At 43.9% G+C, this 18,005-nt stretch overlaps 1 long non-coding RNA gene across 1 annotated transcript; it reads right to left on the reverse strand.

Moving 5' to 3' along the window:
* Positions 1-271: 271 nt before the first annotated feature.
* LOC116970719 lies at positions 272-14,773 on the reverse strand. The gene is made up of 3 exons (XR_004411286.1): positions 14,695-14,773; positions 13,219-13,223; positions 272-288 (listed from the first exon to the last, which is right to left on the reverse strand). It is a non-coding gene; the product is annotated as an uncharacterized LOC116970719 (long non-coding RNA).
* Positions 14,774-18,005: the final 3,232 nt, after the last annotated feature.

Raw genomic sequence — 18,005 nt, forward strand, 5'->3', positions numbered from 1 at the left:
ACATAGTTGACAAAATTGCATGTTTGAATTAGCTTGCTTTCTACTTAAGATCTTGTTCTAATTTGTTCATTTCTTTTGCTCCTGGAGCTGGATTCAAGTTCAAGAGGATAAATTCATGCTACTCGTCATGAATCTAGAACCTGGTTAATGCCTCAAATTCCAACAAAATACACAGTTTCAAAAAGCAAAATAAGAAACTTTAGTAGAGTATGATGTTGCTTATAGGACAATCATTCCATGACCCGAGTTATAGAGTTATACAGCATGAAAACAGGCCCTTCAGCCCAACTCATTATTGCCGACCAAGATGCCCCATCTAAGCTCGTCCCATTTGCCTGCATTTGGCCCGTATCACTCTAGACTTTTCCTGTCTTTTCAATATTGTTTTTGTACCTGCCTCAACTACCTCCTCTGGTAGCTCATTCCATAACCCCACCACCCTATGAGTGAAAATGTTGCCCTTCAGGTTTCTATTATATCTATTGCCTCTCACCTTAAAGCTATGTCCTCTGGTCCCTCATTCCTAAAAGAGGAACCAGAAGCTATGTCCTCTGGTTCCTCATGGCTAAAAGACTCTTTTTTTAAAATAAATTTCCCTCAAGATTTTATATACCTCTGTTAAGATCACCCCCCATTCTCCCGCCCTTCAAGGAATTGAGTCCCAGCCTGCTCAACCTCTCCCTAAAGCTCAAGCCCTTAAGTCCTGGCAACATCCTCATAAATCTTCTCTGCATTCTTTCGAGCTTAATGACATCCTTCCTGTTGCAGGGTTAAAGAGAGAAGTACATTCTGATGTCTTGGACAACGCTTTTCCATCAGCTAATAACACAAGTGTAGAGGTGTATAGCATGGAAACAGGCCCTTCACCCCAACTTACTCACACTGACCAACATGTCTCATCTACACTAGTCCCACCTGTCTGTGTTTGGCCCATATCCCTCTAAACCTGTTCTATCCATGTGTCTGTCCAAATGTTTCTTAAATGTTGCGAAGGTACCTGCCTGAACTACCTCCCAGGGCAGCTTGTCCCACACACCCACCACCCTTTGTGTGAAAGCATTACCCCTCATGTTCCTATTAAATCTTTCCCTCTCACCATAAATTTGTGCCTTCTGGTTCTCGATCCGCCTACTCTGGCCAAGAGACTCTGTGCGTCTACCCGATCTATTCCTCTCATGATCTTATACACCTCTATAAGATCACCCCTCATCCCCCTGCCCTCCAAGGAATAGAGTCTCAGCCTGCTCAACCTCTCCCGATGGCTCAGGCCCTTGAGTCCTAGCAACATCCTCATAAATCTTCTCTGCACCTTAGCTGGAAAGTGCCACTGTTATTATTGGGGATGACTATAATGCCTGATTATAATGGTCGCACTGATCTGCACAACAATCACCTCCAAAAGTGCTTCTTATTAGTAGGTATGTTACAAAACTTACCTTCAGCGGGGCTGCAGTTCTGCCATTGGCCGTGTGCGCGATTTTGGCGCCTTTGGGGGGGGGGGTTTCCTACCTTGTCCTGGATTATATATTGTTGGAGTGCAAGCTTTTGATGAAGAATTGTTCCGACGGCCGTTCTGAGTATTTTTTTTTTTTAAATCGCCCGACAAATTTTTAAATCAGCTTCTAAAGCCGTCAACGCCGACAACGGGGACGGGTTTCAGGTATGGGACAGGAAAAGGAAAGCCGTTTATTTTATGTATAAAAGTGTTCCTTAAGATGCCTTTAATTCTCATTTTACGTTGCGAAACGGTGATTTTTTCCCCATACGAACCGGCAGTATTTTTCCTGCCGATATGGGGTTTAAATTCATCGCAACCGCAACGTTCCAAATGATTGCGTTCCAGAAAAACCCACTCGCAAGATGATTTAAATGGCCATTAATTTACAGGTATTAAACATTAAATTCCTTCCATTTGGCCTATAAATCCATGACAATGAGATTTAAAAATTATGTTATATTGTGAATTCTTGTGTGAATGTTATTTGGACACTTAGGCTATTTAATAATGTTAATCTATTCTTAAGAAATTGATAGATGTTTAGATCTAGTAATTTAAATGTGTAATTAGCTACAATTAGGTAACTAACTAATTATATGCTTTAATTTCAAGTCATCCAAGTAAGATTGTTTCATATTTGTTTCAGAATGCTTCAATCTACAACAACTGAACATTTCTTTCAGTTCTCTTAATTTTTAAGAATGTTATGGGCTTTTGATTGTCCTCGATCACAGCTTTTGAGTTAAGTCAATGGAAAAGCAATAGGGAACAAGATGCTAATTTACGAGTATGAAAATGGCCATAACTTTTTTAATACTGAAGATATGAAAGTGAATTAGGTGTCAAATTAAACTTCTTTTTATACTTTATCTGATGAAATAAATTACAGACTTGATTTTTTAAATCTCAAAATTTTGTAACATTGTTACTATTAGTTTAATCTCAATGTAAGCATAATCACTTTCTCATCATAAGACTAAATAAAATGATTTTTGCTTCCTCCATGCTGCTTTGTAGTTATGCTCTGTTATTAAATATATATAATTCTGCTCTTGCTAAGACCCTCCAATAATCATAATATTTTGAATTTAGTAATTAACTGAGATTGCCTCAAGATTTTTTCTTACCTCCTGCAGCATAGCATTCCATTTTAAGCATAACATTTTAATAAAACTGAGGCAAGTTATCAACAGATTCTACGGTTAGAGTTTACGCAAAGAATCCTAAAATTATACTGAGACCGTTTAGTTTAGTTCAGAGATTCGGCCCACCCAGTTCACCACAAGTTCCACGTTATTCCGCTTTTGCACTCGTTCCCCACAGATTGGGGGCAATATTACAGAGGTCAATCTACCGACAAATCCGCACGTCTTTGGGGTGTGGGAGGAAACCGGGGCACCTGGAGGAAACCCACGTGGTCACAGGGAGAACGTGTAAACAAGATGTACGTGTAAAGATATTAATCTTCACCTTTCCTTTCATGTAATGAGGTATGCAGAGGAAACCTGGTCTTGGAACAGTGTGGTGTGCTCAGCCCGTGTGAACCAACCTGATCTCCCGGTTGCTGGACACTTTAATTCTCCTTCCTATTCCCACACAGACCTTTCTGTCCTCGGTCTCCTCCATTGTCAGAGTGAGGCCAAATGCAAATTGGAGGAACAGCATCTCATATTTCGCTTGGGCAGTGGTATGAATATTGATTTCTCTCACTTCCGGTAGACTCGGCATTCCCTCTCTGTCTATCCCTCCCCCACCCAAGTCTCATTTTCATCCAACAAACAGCTTACAATTCCTGTTTCCTTTATCAGCGTTACTTTTTTGCATATCTTCCATTCATTGTTCTTTATCTCTCCACATCACCATCTATATCTCTTGTTTCTCTTATCCCTAACTAGTCTGAAGAAGGGTTTCGATCCGAAACGTCACCCATTCCTTCTCTCCAGAGGTGCCTCCTGTCCTGCTGAGTTACTCCAGCTTTTTGTGTCTATCTTCGGTTTAAGCCAGCATCTGCAGTTCCTTCTTGAACACTCTGTGGTGCTGGTGACCACTATTGCAATCACCTACACTGTATCTTTGTCGATCAGTGGTATAGCCAAATGGAGCTGTGCCTCTCGACTAACATATCTCTGTGTTCCTTTGCATTTATTACTAGTTATTAATTAAAAATATATGTATACCCTTTTAATATAGCATGAGTAACTATTCTGTTCAAAAGGGAACTGCAGATGCTGGAATATCGAAGGTACACAAAATTGCTGGGGAAACTCAGCGGGTGCAGCAGCATCTATGGAGCGAAGGAATTGTTCCTAAACAAAGAACTGCAGATGTCGCCTATTTCCTTCACTCCATAGATGCTGCTGCACCCGCTGAGTTTCCCCAGCAATTTTGTGTACCTTTGAGTAACTATTCTGTTTGGATCTTAAAACATGAGCTGAATAGTCTATTAACTGCACTTGCACAGACTGCAACCTCAACCTGTAAACAAAGCAGCCGTATTGGAGGCTGCAGTAAATATAGTTTTATCCCTGACTAAGAAAGCACTGAAATAATTAGGCAGTAATTACAGGAACATACATCTCTGCATGTTTCGCTCTAAAGCATTCAATTTGGTTGCCATAGGGCTTAGGTAATGGTGTTTGTTCTCAGGGAAAGGAACAATTGCAATTTATGTGAGAAATATCAAAGTACAACAAAAAAAAAGCAGAGACTTTAGTTTAGTTTAGTTTAGAGATACAGCGCAGAAACAGGTCCTTCGGCCCACCGAGTCCGAGTCCGTGCCGACCGGTGATCCCTCTCATACACTCGCACTATCTTGCACACTAGGGACAATTAACATTTTTTACCGAAGCCAATTAACCTACAAACCCGAACGTCTTTGGAATGTAGGAGGGAACCAGAGAAAACCCATGCAGTCACAGGGAGGACGTCCAAACTCCGTACAGTCAGCACCTGTGGTCAGGATCGAACCTGGGTCTCTGGTGCTGTTAAGGGCCTGTCCCACGAGCATGCCCCTGCATGCGACGAGCCTGACCAAACCAGAAGCGGGGGCCGCGCGGAGGTCGAGTGAGTGACATGAAGTTCGAGCGAAGTCCGCGGGAAGTTCGCGCGTGACGTACGGCGTCAAGACGCTGCGTCCGGCGTCGAGACGCTGCTTATGCCGGTCGAGACGGTGCGTACGGTTTTGAGGTGGCTGCCTGCCGGCAGGCCGTTGCCACACGGAATTTTTGAACACGGTCAATTTTTCGGAGCCCCGCGCGATGGCGGGACCAGTTCCGCACAACTCCATACGGCTCCGGCGATCGAAGTGGGACCAGCCCCGCGAGGCTGTACGGCTCAAGCGACCACGTTAGGTTGCGCTTGCCGCATGGAGTCGCATGCTGGTGGGACAGGCCCTTAAGGCAGCAACTCTACTTCTGCGCAACCATGCCACACCCCCAGTTGGGAAGGCATTTTCATTTTCTGAACCTTGAAAACTGTTAGTGGTGCTGGATGGTTTGATCTCATAACCTGATTGGCACAATGACTTCTTTGATTCAATGTTAGGATTTCTTTGATGTGATAATGTTTTACAATAAGGATCCTTATAAATGGTATATATATTTTTGACAGACGGCTAAATATCCTTATCTTGGCCTAATGGTTCTCGTTTCATCCTCGTCAGTCCTTTGACATCTCGGATGACTTGCTTCCACTTCAGTCATGAAGAGTCTTCTTCTTGCGTATGGCGTGCACAGCCTAAAGTTGTAGGTCAACTTGTTTGATTTGATCTTTTGTTTGCGCACATCGGGTTGACTGCATTAGTCGAAACAGGGTGGACCACATGAAGGTTGCAATCTCCCACCCCAGTCATGAAGAGCTGCCACAGGTGAGCTGGGCGGTGCCTGACAGGACAAGCGAGTTGATGATCTGTGCGATGGTTTTCTCTTTCCACCATTTCTACAGGGCTTCTGCATGTTCCCGACGCATGGTCTTGAGTTCAAGAGTCAAGAGTTGTAGTGTATATAATGGTAACTGTAACTTTAAGAACTGAGTACCAGAATGGGTTGATTTGTGTCATGTGATATAGTCATTATCTTATCAGTTTGGTGATTAGGTGTCCTGTAAAATAAGGAAAGCCCACATAGGCAACAGCGTGTACTGAAAACTTGTGCTTTGTTTCTATCTGCATGTTATATATCTTGCAAGAGTCAAGAATGTTTAATCATCATATGTACTGACAATGCAACAAGTGGTAGACTTGATTAGTACGGGTGTCAGGGGTTATGGGGAGAAGGCAGGAGAATGGGGTTGAGAGGGAAAGATAGGTCAGCCATGATTAAATGGCGGAGTCGAGTTGAGGGGCCGAATAGCCTAATTCTGTTCCTAAATATTTATGAATTTATTAATTAAATTCTTACTTGCGGCGGCCTGTAACAGGCCTGTAACACAATCCACATAGATAAAATCATGAACAAGAATTTGATAAATTAATAACCTCATTACTCATGCAATAAATAGCCCAAAGTCCTTTGTGAAAACAAACACAGTCCATTGTGTGGGAAGGAACTGCAGATGCTGGTTCCGACCTGAAATCACCCAGTCCTTTTCTCCAGAGATGCTGCTTAACCAGCTGAGTTACAGCAGCATTTTGTGTCTATCAGTGACAGTCCATTGTTCATCAGTTGGTTTGTGCAGTGTTCAAGAGCCTCAAGGTTGTTGGGAAGAAGCTACTCTCGAAAGTGCTGGTTATGGTTTTCAGAATTCTGTGCTTTCTTCCTGATGGTAGGAGTGAAATGAGGGATGGTGTGGTGTGGGTCCTTGATGATATTGGTTGTCATTCTGAGGCAGCACCTCTGATAGATCCCTTTGATGGTGGGATGGTCAGTCTGGGGAAGGCTTCTGGCCCAAAGCGTCACCCACCCTTTTTCTCCAGGGATACTGCCTAACCCGCTGAGTTGCAACCGCAAGAGATGCTACACTTGTCGCCTTAACTCCCCCCTCGACTCCATTCGAGGACTCAAGCAGTCGTCCCTGGTGCGACAGAGGTTCACCTGCATCTCCTCCAACCTCATCTATTGCATCCGCTGCTCTAGATGTCAGCTGATCTACATCGGTGAGACCAAGCATAGGCTTGGCGATCGTTTCGCCGAACACCTCAGCTCGGTCCACATTAACCAACCTGACCTCCCGGTGGCTCAGCACTTCAACTCCCCCTCCCATTCTGTATCCGACCTTTCTGTCCTGGGCCTCCTCCATGGCCAGAGTGAGCACCACCGGAAATTGGAGGAACAGCACCTCATATTCCGCCTGGGGAGTCTGCATCCTGGTGGCATGCCCTTGCTGTCTCCTCCCCTTCCTAGCTCTCCCTCAGCCCTCGGGCTCCTCCTCCTCCTTTTTCCTTTCTTCTCCCCGCCCCCCCCCCACCCCCATCAGTCTGAAGAAGAGTTTCAGCCCAAAACATTGCCTATTTCCTTCACTCCATAGATGCTGCTGCACCCGCTGAGTTTCTCCAGCTTTTTTGTGTACCTTCCAGCATCTGCAGTTCCTTCTTAAACACGAGTTACTTCAGCACTTGTGTCTATCTTTGGTATAAACCAGCACTTGCCGTTCCTTTCTACTCAGGTTAGTACATGGGGTGGACCAGGCAGTGTCTGCCATCCTCTGTAATCTCCTTTGTTCCTGGGTGTTCGAGTTACTGTACCAGGCCACGATGCAACCAGTCAATACTTCACTCGTGTTCTGCCTCCCAAAAAACAACGCAAATTGCTCTAATTTCTAGATTTATGTTTAGTGACATATTTGCACGATCTTCAAGAGTAGACAAAGTGTTTAAGAATAAACTGCAGATGCTGGAAAATCAAAGGTACACAAAAATGCTGGAGAAACTCAGCGGGTGCAGCAGCATCCATGGAGCGAAGGAAATAGGCAACGTTTCGGGCCGAAACCCTTCTTCAGACTGATCCACAAAAATGCTGGAGAAACTCAGCAGGTGCAACAGCATCTATGGAGCGAAGGAAATAGGCAACGTTTCGGCCCGAAACGTTGCCTATTTCCTTCGCTCCATAGATGCTGTTGCACCCGCTGAGTTTCTCCAACATTTTTGTGTACCTCCAGGAGTAGACATTAGGTACTGCAAGAAATGTTAATGCATGCCAGTTAAAAAGGCCGGTTAAAAAGAAAATAATGCAAAAATAATGCTTTATATTATCCTTAATTATAATTGTTATTTTTAATAATTGTTTGAAATACCTGTTAAAGGATCTTGGATAAGTGGCATCATCAGAGTACCAGGATGGAGGTGTTATTAAGCACAAATGTGTGATTAAATTTATTCATAATAAAATTGAGAATTAATATTCATTATTTTAATGACAAGAATATGAAGGCATGCTGGGTTAATGACTATCTTTCATAGTCATAGAGTCCTTCAGCGTGGAAACAGGCCCTTCAGCTTAACTTGCCCACAGCGGCCAACATGTCCGATCTACACTAGTCCCATTTGCCCACATTTTGTCCATCTCCCTCTAAACCTTTCCTATCCATGTACTTATCCAAATGTCTTTTAAATGTTGTTATTTCCATTAGTAATGTTAAGCCCCTGTCCCACATAGGAGACCTAAACAGCAACCTCTGGTGACCTTGCCCGCCACCCAAGGTTTCCATGAGGTCACCGGAGGTTTTGGTCACTCTCCCTAATGGTCGAAAGTGGTTTCCGCGTGGTCGAGGCTTCATCTAGGTTGCTGCTATTTTTTCATCATGTTTAAAACCTGCCTCGACTAAAAATAGGTTGCGGTTTTAAAAACGATCATTTTTTAGACACAGGTCTAGTCGAAGCCGGTTTTCTCCATAGTCGAGGAAGGTTTTCAACATATGCGTGGGAGGTGGTAGGAGGATGCAGGTCACCTCGACCTTGATTTTTTTTTTGGGTGGCAGGCAAGGTCACCAGAGGTTGCTGTTTAGGTCTCCAAAGTGGGACAGGGGCTTATGGGCCTGTCCCACGAGCATGCGACTCCATGCGGCAAGCGCGACCTAAAGGGCCTGTCCCACGAGCATGCGACTCCATGCGGCAGGCGCGACCTAACGTGGTCGCTTGAGCTGTACGGCCTCGCGGGGCCGGTCCCACTTCGATCGTCGGAGCCGTATGGAGTTGTGCGGAGCTGGTCCCGACATCGCGCGGGGCTCCGAAAATCTGACCGTGTTCAAAAATTCCGCGCGGCAACGGCCTGCCGTTGCGCAGCCGCCTCGACGCCGTACGTCAAGCGCGAACTTCCCGCGGACTTCCCTCGAACTTCATGTCACTCCCTCGACCTCCGCATGGCCCCCGCTTCTGCTTTGGTCGCGCTCGCCGCATGCAGTTGCATGCTCGTGGGACAGGCCCTTTAACTCTCTTACGATGCAGATTTGACAGTGTGACCCGATAATGTTGTCTTCCCCTTTGTTATTTGGCTTGTTAAAAGTCCTTCCATAAGCCAGAATACTGTCCGATTGTGAACATTGGACTTTGTCTATGGAACATTTGTGCTACTATGTTGAGAGCTACGTATATTCTGTATGCTGTACCTTCCCCTTTGCTCTACCTATGGTACTTGAGTTTCGCTAGATTGTAATGCATGGCATTATCTGATCTGATTGATTTGCATGCAAAACAAAGCTGTTCATTGTGCCTCTGACAACGTGGCAATAATAAACTTAAACTAAAGCATGTAGGAAAACAAATATTGAGACATCGAGTGGGCGGCACGGTGGCTCAGTGGTAGAGTTGCTGCCTCACATCCGGGTTCGATCCTGGCTCCGGGTACTGTCTGTACGGAGTTTGTACGTTCTTCCCATGACCGCGTGGGTCTTGCCCGGGTGCTCCGGTTTCCTCACACACTCCAAAGACGAACAGGTTTGTAGGTTAATTGGCTTCGGTAAAATTGTAAGTTGTCCCTAGTGTGGAGGATAGTGTAAAGGGCCTGTCCCACTGTACGAGGTAATTCAAGAGTTCTCCCGAGTTCTCCCGATTCGAACTCGTGTAATGTACGTAGAGGGTACGTAGGGGCTCGTACGACTAAAAAGTAACAATATTTTTCATCACGAGTGTTTTTTTTACTCGTGGACATTTTTCACAGTGTTGAAAAAAACGTCACGAGTTTACCGGGGATCGCCGTTTGGAGTGCTGGGCCTGCTGCACCGACATCGCGGAGCTGTGGTTCGAGGAGCTCCCAACGCGGGCGGCGCTGATCAACATCGCGGAGTCCTGCGCCCCTTTGTCGGGGGTCGCCAGCCTGGGTCTCCGCCCGGCTCGGCATGTGGACTTCGGGAGCCGCGGACTCCGGTGGGAGGTGGCTGATTTGGAGGTCCAGGCCGCTGAGGATGTTCTCCGTCGGGGTTCGGCGTCGGGGTTCCATCGTTCCCGGCGAGAGGGCCTGAGCATCGGGCCGCCCGTGGCGGCGACTGCGGGTGCTCGGGAGGCCCCGACCACGGGTGAACATCTGGGAAGATCAGCGGGGAGGCTGGCTGGACTTTGGTTCTTTCCCTAACTTTGGTGCCGCTGTGGGGTTGTGTTGTGTCGTGGACTTCTGTGTTTGTGCTTTTTAAAAAATTTTTATGACTGTAAGGAAAATCCATTTCATAAGAGACAATGACAATAAATTGAATCCAATCCAATCCAAAACCCCCACGGGTCACGGGGAGAACGTACAAACTCCGTACTGACAGCACCCGTAGTCGGGATCGAACCTGGGTTTCCGGCGCTGCAAGCGCTGTAAGGCAGTAACTCTACTGCTGCGCCACCGTGCCACCCTTTGGATTTGATGGCAAGGTGTGTTAACTAAATGTTGCGGTAAATAAAATAAAAACTTTTTGCAGTGTATGCTGGAATACATTAATCTACTTGTTTGCAATATAACGTATTTCACAATTTTTTATTAATTTGTGTAAACTGACACTTATCAGTGGAGCATTAATCGAAATTAACATCAATATATTTCTGATGAAACTGACTGACACCAGTGTGTGCTGTTCATCCGTCATCATTTAGGACTGTTTTTAATTACATTAAATTTAAATTAAGACATTCAGTTTTTAGCCATTATTTTTCATAAAACACTTTGAACTAAATTTTAGTGGGTCACAAAGCAAGAGAGTTGACAAATTGAACAAATTATGCAAATTCCATTCATTAAAGTTCAAATGGTACTTTTAACACTTCACGTGCCGAATTTTGTTCACATCTTGCAACAGTCTACCGTTCTTGTTTAATTATGCATCAAAGTCTCAGCCTCGTTTAAGAGAAAACTGCACAAAGCTTAATTAGCAGCGTTCTCAGAAGAATGTCAGTCTCCAGCCTTGGGATCTAGTCATCAAAAAAATCCTTTGCCATTATTAATTAGAATTCTTACATTTTAATTACATTTTAAGATTAATATTAAGGCTTTTAGCAGTATAGTGCTAAGTGGAAACCTGTTTGCGAATCCCTGCCGGGGTGATGTAGGGCAATTAAGAGCACATGTACGTTTCGGTCTATTATTGTCACGTGTACCGTGTGCAGTGGAAAGTTTTGTCTTGCATGCTATTTAAACAGATCAATTTTACCATACATAAATACAATCAAGTCAAACTCAACTACAATAGACAGAGCAAAGCGGGTGAAACAAGAGTGCAGAATATAGTTCTCAGCTTTGTAGCGCATTAGTTCCAGAGTCCAAAGTCTACAGTGGGGTAGAGGTGAATGGGACAGCACCCTAGCTTATTTTTCGTTTAGTTTAGAGATACAGTGTGGAAACAGGCCATTCGGCCCAACCAGTCTATGCCGACCAGCAATTCCCGTAGGCTAGCACTATCCTCATCCACTATCCGCTATCCACTATGGGGACAATTTACAATCTTAACCAATGCCAATTAACCAACAAACCTGTACGTATTTGGAATGTGGGAGGAAACCGGAGCACAGGGAGAAAACCCAAACGTTCACAGGGAGAACATACAAACTCCATGCAGACAGCACCTGTAGTCAGGATTGAACCCGGGTCTCTGGCGCTGTAAGGCAGCAACTCTACCGCTGAGCCACCGTGCTGTCTTTGGGCTTTATGGAAGGACAGTTCAGAAATATGATAACAGAGCCTGATAACTTTGGGAAAAGCAGAAGCTTATTCACTAGGCCATAAATGCTAACCTCATTGGTAGGAAAGCAAATAGCATAAATATGTTATAAGGGCAATTTGCTGTGATTGGATTGGAAAAGTGTGAAGGAATGCGGGAAGGTGGGCTTAATCTAGAGAAGGAACGTGCTTGCTGGTTTAACTATTTTTTCCATCTGATCTCTGGATAGCATGCAAAACAAGGCTTTTCACCACAGCTCAGTACATGTGACAGCAATAAACCTAAACCTAAAAAAAAAACATTCTTTACTCAGACGCACAACGACTCATCCACTGCACTGAGAAATCTCCTTCACATTCTGTAGAGTTGAGATTTTGGATGGATAAGTAGATCAACATTCATATCACAAAGCAAATTTATTTCTGCAACTCAGCTTTGATAAGAAAACAAGAATCAGGATATTTAGCTTGAGTTTGAGTTTAATTTATTGTTACATGTCCCGAGGAACAGTGAAAAGCTTTTGTTGCATGCTAACCAGTCAGCGGAAAGAAATGATTACACTCAAGCCATCCACAGTGTACAGATACTTGATAAAGGGAATAACATGAATAACATTTAGTGCAAGATAAAGTCCAGTAAAGTCCGATCAAAGATAGTCGAGGGGTCTCCAATGAGGTAGATAGTAGTTCAGGTCTGCTCTCTAGTTGTTGGTAGGATGGTTCAGTTGCCTGATAACAGCTGGTAAGAAACTGTCCCTGAATCGGGAGGTGTGCATTTGCATCCCTCTATACCTTTTGGTCGATGGGAAAAGGGGGAAGAGGGAGTGGCCAGGGTGCGACTCGTCCTTGTGGTCTGAGATATGACTCTGACGGAGTGAGTGCATCGTGCTTCAGAGTCACGGATCTGACAGTGATGCTCCGTGACTAGGTGAGAGTGATTGGCATCATCATCTACCTTCATCAATCGCTCAAAATCACAGTCAGGGATAATGAGATTAAAGATGCATTTCACTCCTTCAAAATGTATATTCACACAGGGAACATGTGCACAGTTTGGGGTCTGAGTGAAGGTGGAACGGTTTGAGGGGAGAAACCTTGATGGTTGTTCCGTCACTGTCACCCATTTCTTGAAACTTTAAAGCATTTTGAACATAACTACTGATGGTAGCTGACAATTTTTCACTTTCAAATCTATCCAAAAACCCACATTCATTAAGTGTACATAGAAACATAGAGAATAGGTGCAGGAGGAGGCCATTCAGCCCTTCGAGACAGCACCGCCATTCATTGTGATCATGGCTGATCGTCCCCTATCAATAACCCGTGCCTGCCTTCTCCCCATATCCCTTGACTCCACTAGCCCCTAGAGCTCTATCTAACTCTCTCTTAAATCCACCCAGTGATTTGGCCTCCACTGCCCTCTGTGGCAGGGAATTCCATAAATTCACAACTCTCTGGGTGAAAACTTTTTTTCTCACCTCAGTCTTAAATGACCTCCCCTTTATTCGAAGACTGTGGCCCCTGGTTCTGGACTCTCCCAACATTGGGAACATTTTTCCTGCATCTAGCCTGTCCAGTCCTTTTATAATTTTATATGTTTCTATAAGATCCCTCCTCATCCTTCCAAACTCCAGTGAATACAAGCCTAGTCTTTTCAACCTTTCCTCATATGACAGTTCCGCCATCCCAGGGATCAATCACGTGAACCTACGCTGCACTGCCTCAATCACAAGGATGTCCTTCCTCAATACCTTATAGTGTTTTTATATCTCCTGCTTTGCCCATTCTTGTTACCAACCTCACATAAAGGGTCATGTCATAGGATGATGTACGAAACAAAGATGTGTCTAGCAAAGCCATCAATGATAACAGCAGAATAGTCATCAGAACCAATTGTATGCAAGTGGTATTCTGAAAATTATGAATTCAAAAGGCCGTAATGTGCCCAATTGATCTATAATCCTCAAACCTCTCTGGAACTTCATAAGTTTAGATCTGCCTGGAGTGGAATGGATTGCATTCTGCTCAGCAAATATTGAATTGAAGGGGAGATGGCTACATTATTTATAAGCTACCCCAATGATATAGAGAGGTGGAATGAGTTGTATACCTAGAAAACAATCTGCATAGTGATTTTCTGTAACCTGAAACCATGTTTATTGCACCATCCCAAGTTTCGTGTATTTATTTACTCATTTTAACATCAATTCCGTGAGAGGCAGCCTGCAGCAATCAAATGACAACCACTCTTCCAATTCCCCATTCCTGATATCTTAACTTTGACTCACCACCTAACCGGAGTGGCCACACAGTAGGAATTTAACAATTTAGTGGTGCAGCTCAATTTGGTGTCCATTTTCCCATTGATCAATAATATCTTGTTTTTCATTAACATACAGCTAAAAGTATTGTGCTCTTCAGTACACCTATTAAGAAGGGCCTCGACCCGAAACGTCGCCCATTCCTTCTCTCCAGGGATGCTGCCTCATGCGCTGAGTTGCTCCAGTATTTTGTGTCTACCTTCGATTTTACCCGCAACTGCAGTTCTTTCTTACACCTATTAATTTAGCAGCGGCATTTAATATTACCATTTACTGTAGGTCTCTGCTGCTGTGAGAGTGGGTGGAACTTACTTATTTTACCAGCGGTGATGGAGCAACACCTGTTCTGCATTATATTCAATTTGTTATTAATATCAAACTAGTTTTTTTTCCCTTTCCAAATGCACTGGAAACTGAGCCAGTAAGCTGCATGAATAGAATCTATGTCTGCACATTGTTCTTGCCTTTCAATCGTGATTAATTGAAAAGGCAGAAAGTGAAACTTTGCAGTTTTCTGCAAGTTGACATACACAGGTATTGACATATGGTGACATTTCACTTATACATTGGATAGAATCTGAACAAACAAATTTGCCAGTGAATATTTCAGATGGGTTTAGGAATTCCAACCACCTACCATTGCAAAATGTTTAAAAAATGATGGATAATTTTCTCTCGTCAACTTCCTTATGCTTTCTTCTGAACTCCTTTATCGTATTGATCTACAGAATGATTCTCTTGTTACATAAGCACATCCAGGTACATGCATAATCCTTGACAATAATATTGAACCAGCTGAGTCAGGAGAAGGGACCCAACTTGCCCCATCATGTCCCATCTACACCATTCCCACCTGCCTGGATTTGTCCCATGTCACTCCAAACTTATCCAATCTATGTCTATATAACTAAAAGTCTTATCTTGACCACTTCCTGTCTGCGCTCTATATTGATTTGAGAAAAAAACGCTACCATATATCGCAATGATTTTTGGCCATCTTACTCACAAGTCCTCCTCCGCTGAGGCAGCCCCGAGGATTTTTCCGATCGATGAAAAATAAAAAGGTTATGAGTGTTTAAAAAATATTGAGTTCAGCTGATTGGTCCTCTCACCTGCCAATCACCACGATGAAGATACTGCCCCTTCCGAGGGGGGAGGGGGGGGGGCAGGACTATTAACTCTGGAAGATCATGAGGGAGAGTCCACAACTGTGATGCTAAGCTGTGAATCAACAGAACTGTGAATCTGCAATGTACTTGCAATGAATGATTTGGTAGCTCTTAATGTCAATGCAATGTTTTTTTTTGCCAATTTGGTGGCCTGCACTCAGCTAGAAATGCTATGAAATTGAATGTGGTGGCCTGCAATTTGCTTGAAGTGCTATGAAATTGAATGTGGTGGCCTGCACTCTGCTTGAAATGCTACGAAATTGAATGTGGTGGCCTGCACTCTGCTTGAAATGCTATGAAATTGAATGTGGTGGCCTGCACTCTACTTGAAATGCTATGAAATTGAATGTGGTGACCTGCACTCTGCTTGAAATGGACCAGCCCTCCCGTGTGAACATGGGACACAACAGATCCCACTTAGTCTAGTACCTATCTAAATGTTTCTTAAATGTTGTGATAGTACCTGCCTTTACTACCTCCTCCGCAGTTCTTTCAATATATCCACCACCCTTTGTGTAAAAAAGTTACTCCTAAGGTTCCTATTAAATCTTCCCACCTCCCCCTCCCCCATTCACCTTAACTCTGAGCCCTCTGGTTCTCAATTCCCCCAACTCTGGGCAAGAGACTCTGTGTCCACCCGAACTATTCCTCCCATAATTTTAGACCCTTCTATAAGATCACTCCTCATCCTCCTGCGCTCCAGGGAATAGAGTCCCAGAATGCTCAACCTCTCCCGATACCTGAAACGCTCAAGTCCTGGCAATATCCTTGTAAACCTTCTGTGCGTACTTTCTGACAATAATATCTTTCTTATAACATGGTGCCCAGAACTGAACACAATATTCTACATGCGGTCTCACCAATGTCTTATACAACTGCACCAAGTTCTCCCAACTTCTATACTCAATACTCTGACTGATGAAGGCCAATGTGCCAAAAGCTTTTTGATCACCCCATCTACCTGTATGGCCACCTTCAAGGAACAATGTACGTGCACTCCTAGATCCCTCTGCTCTACACACTACCCAGACCCCTACCGTTCACTGTATAGGTCCTGCCCACGTTAGACTCTCCAAAATGCAACAACTCACATTTCTCTGTATTAAATTCCACCAACCATTCCTCAGCCCACCTGGCCACTGATCAAGATCCTGCTGCATAGAGCAAGATAATCCTCAGTGGATCTAAATCAGTCCCAGTCATAAGGGCGACATAGTGGCACAGTGGTAGAGTTGCTGCTTTGCAGCACCAGAGACCCATGTTCGATCCCGATGACGGGTGCTATCTCTATGGAGTTTGTAGTTTTTCCCTATGACCGCATGGGTTTTCCCCGGGTGCTCCGGTTCCCCCCCCACACTCCAAAGACATGCAGATTATAGCTTAATTAGCTTCTGTTGATTGTAAATTGTCCATAGGGTGTGTAGGATAGTGCTAGAGTACAGGGTGATCGCTGGTCAGCACAGAAGGGCCTGTTTCCTCGCAGTATCTCCAAAATCTAAAGTCATGCTAGTTGTAAGATAATTTAGTGATTTGATTGTAGCAGGTATGAAGACTGTTGTTCATGGTTAAGGTCCAGTTTTCACACAGATAGGGTTAAGGAGTCTGTGGAGAACAAGTTGAAGGAATGGTCTGTGTGAGGTTAGGCTTTATACCTGTGGGACTAATAAGAAATAGAACCTTATGAAATGTTATTCACCATGAAGGTCATAGCTATTAGCACCAGTTTTAAGTGTTTCACAGACTAGACACATGGCATAATAATGACTGGCATAATGAATAGCAGCGTGAGGTGGGATAAAAACTTTCATTGTGTTTTTATTAAAGGTTAGCATTCAATGCTATCCTGCACTCTTAAACAAAGTCAATTATTTTCAGATTTAAAAAAGTCTTAGAAAAGAAGTGTTTCAAAATGTTAGTCATGTCTTAGAACATATCTCTATTATGATTGTTTCAGATTTGTAGTGGAACACTATGTATTGGATTACTGAGGAATATGGAGCTAATAAGAAGCAGAACTATATATGTTACAAGACCGCAGGCTTCATGTTACTGAAGAGGAACGTTGCACAGCACCACCGGATTGTTGAAAATGTATATATTTTTATTACTAATTGCTTAATTGCCTATCCTGAATGAAGCAATTGATCTTTAAGGGGAGTTAAATGAATAAGAGTTCATCGCAAGATGCCACAGACTCTCGTTGCATTTCAGCGTGCATCAAGTGAGATGGGATCGGAATGCAGAATGCAAAGTCTTTCCCTCACACGAGGACATATTTTGGTGTCGGTCATGCGGACTAGGAGTCCACGCTCTCTACTGAGCAGACGGGAAGGTTATCAGAGTGACAGGCAGCAGGCAGATACAGCCCCAGGCTGCCCTTGAGCAGTTCCAGTCGTGCATAGAAAGCACCTTGCAGCCTCTGACAAGCGCAGCCGATCGGCACTAAATCAAAAATCAGTGCCAGGTGGGAACCTAAGCCACCATGAAGGTCACAGCCATCAACACCATACCATCTCAATCCAAAGAAGAGAAGCGAGATGAGGGAAGCTTGTATTTTTTTTTACAACTCGGCATCACTCAAAGTTCTGGTCATGTTATTTTAATCCCCTTTGCATTAACTGGGCATACTTGATAATCTGCTGCATTTTACACTTTATACTCCATCAACCTTGGCTAATCGCTGTTATAGTTTCACTTCAATTCATCACATGAGATTTCACATCCAGGTTATTTACCCGCAAAAGGCACCTGTGACTGATGCCGGGCTCTGATAGTGACATCAAACATCAAATAAAATCGAAAACGTATACAGTACTTAGCAACTATGTCCCGTGTTGATACCTAGTTTGTTTTTTTGCCACTGTGCAGATTAAAACAAATCTGAAGGCATCACCAGGAAGCTGAGAATATGTTTCTAGTTATCATTGAGCCATAGTCATAGAAACATGGAGCACAT

This window comes from Amblyraja radiata, chromosome 3 (assembly GCF_010909765.2).
Source record: "Amblyraja radiata isolate CabotCenter1 chromosome 3, sAmbRad1.1.pri, whole genome shotgun sequence".
Taxonomy (NCBI): domain Eukaryota; kingdom Metazoa; phylum Chordata; class Chondrichthyes; order Rajiformes; family Rajidae; genus Amblyraja; species Amblyraja radiata.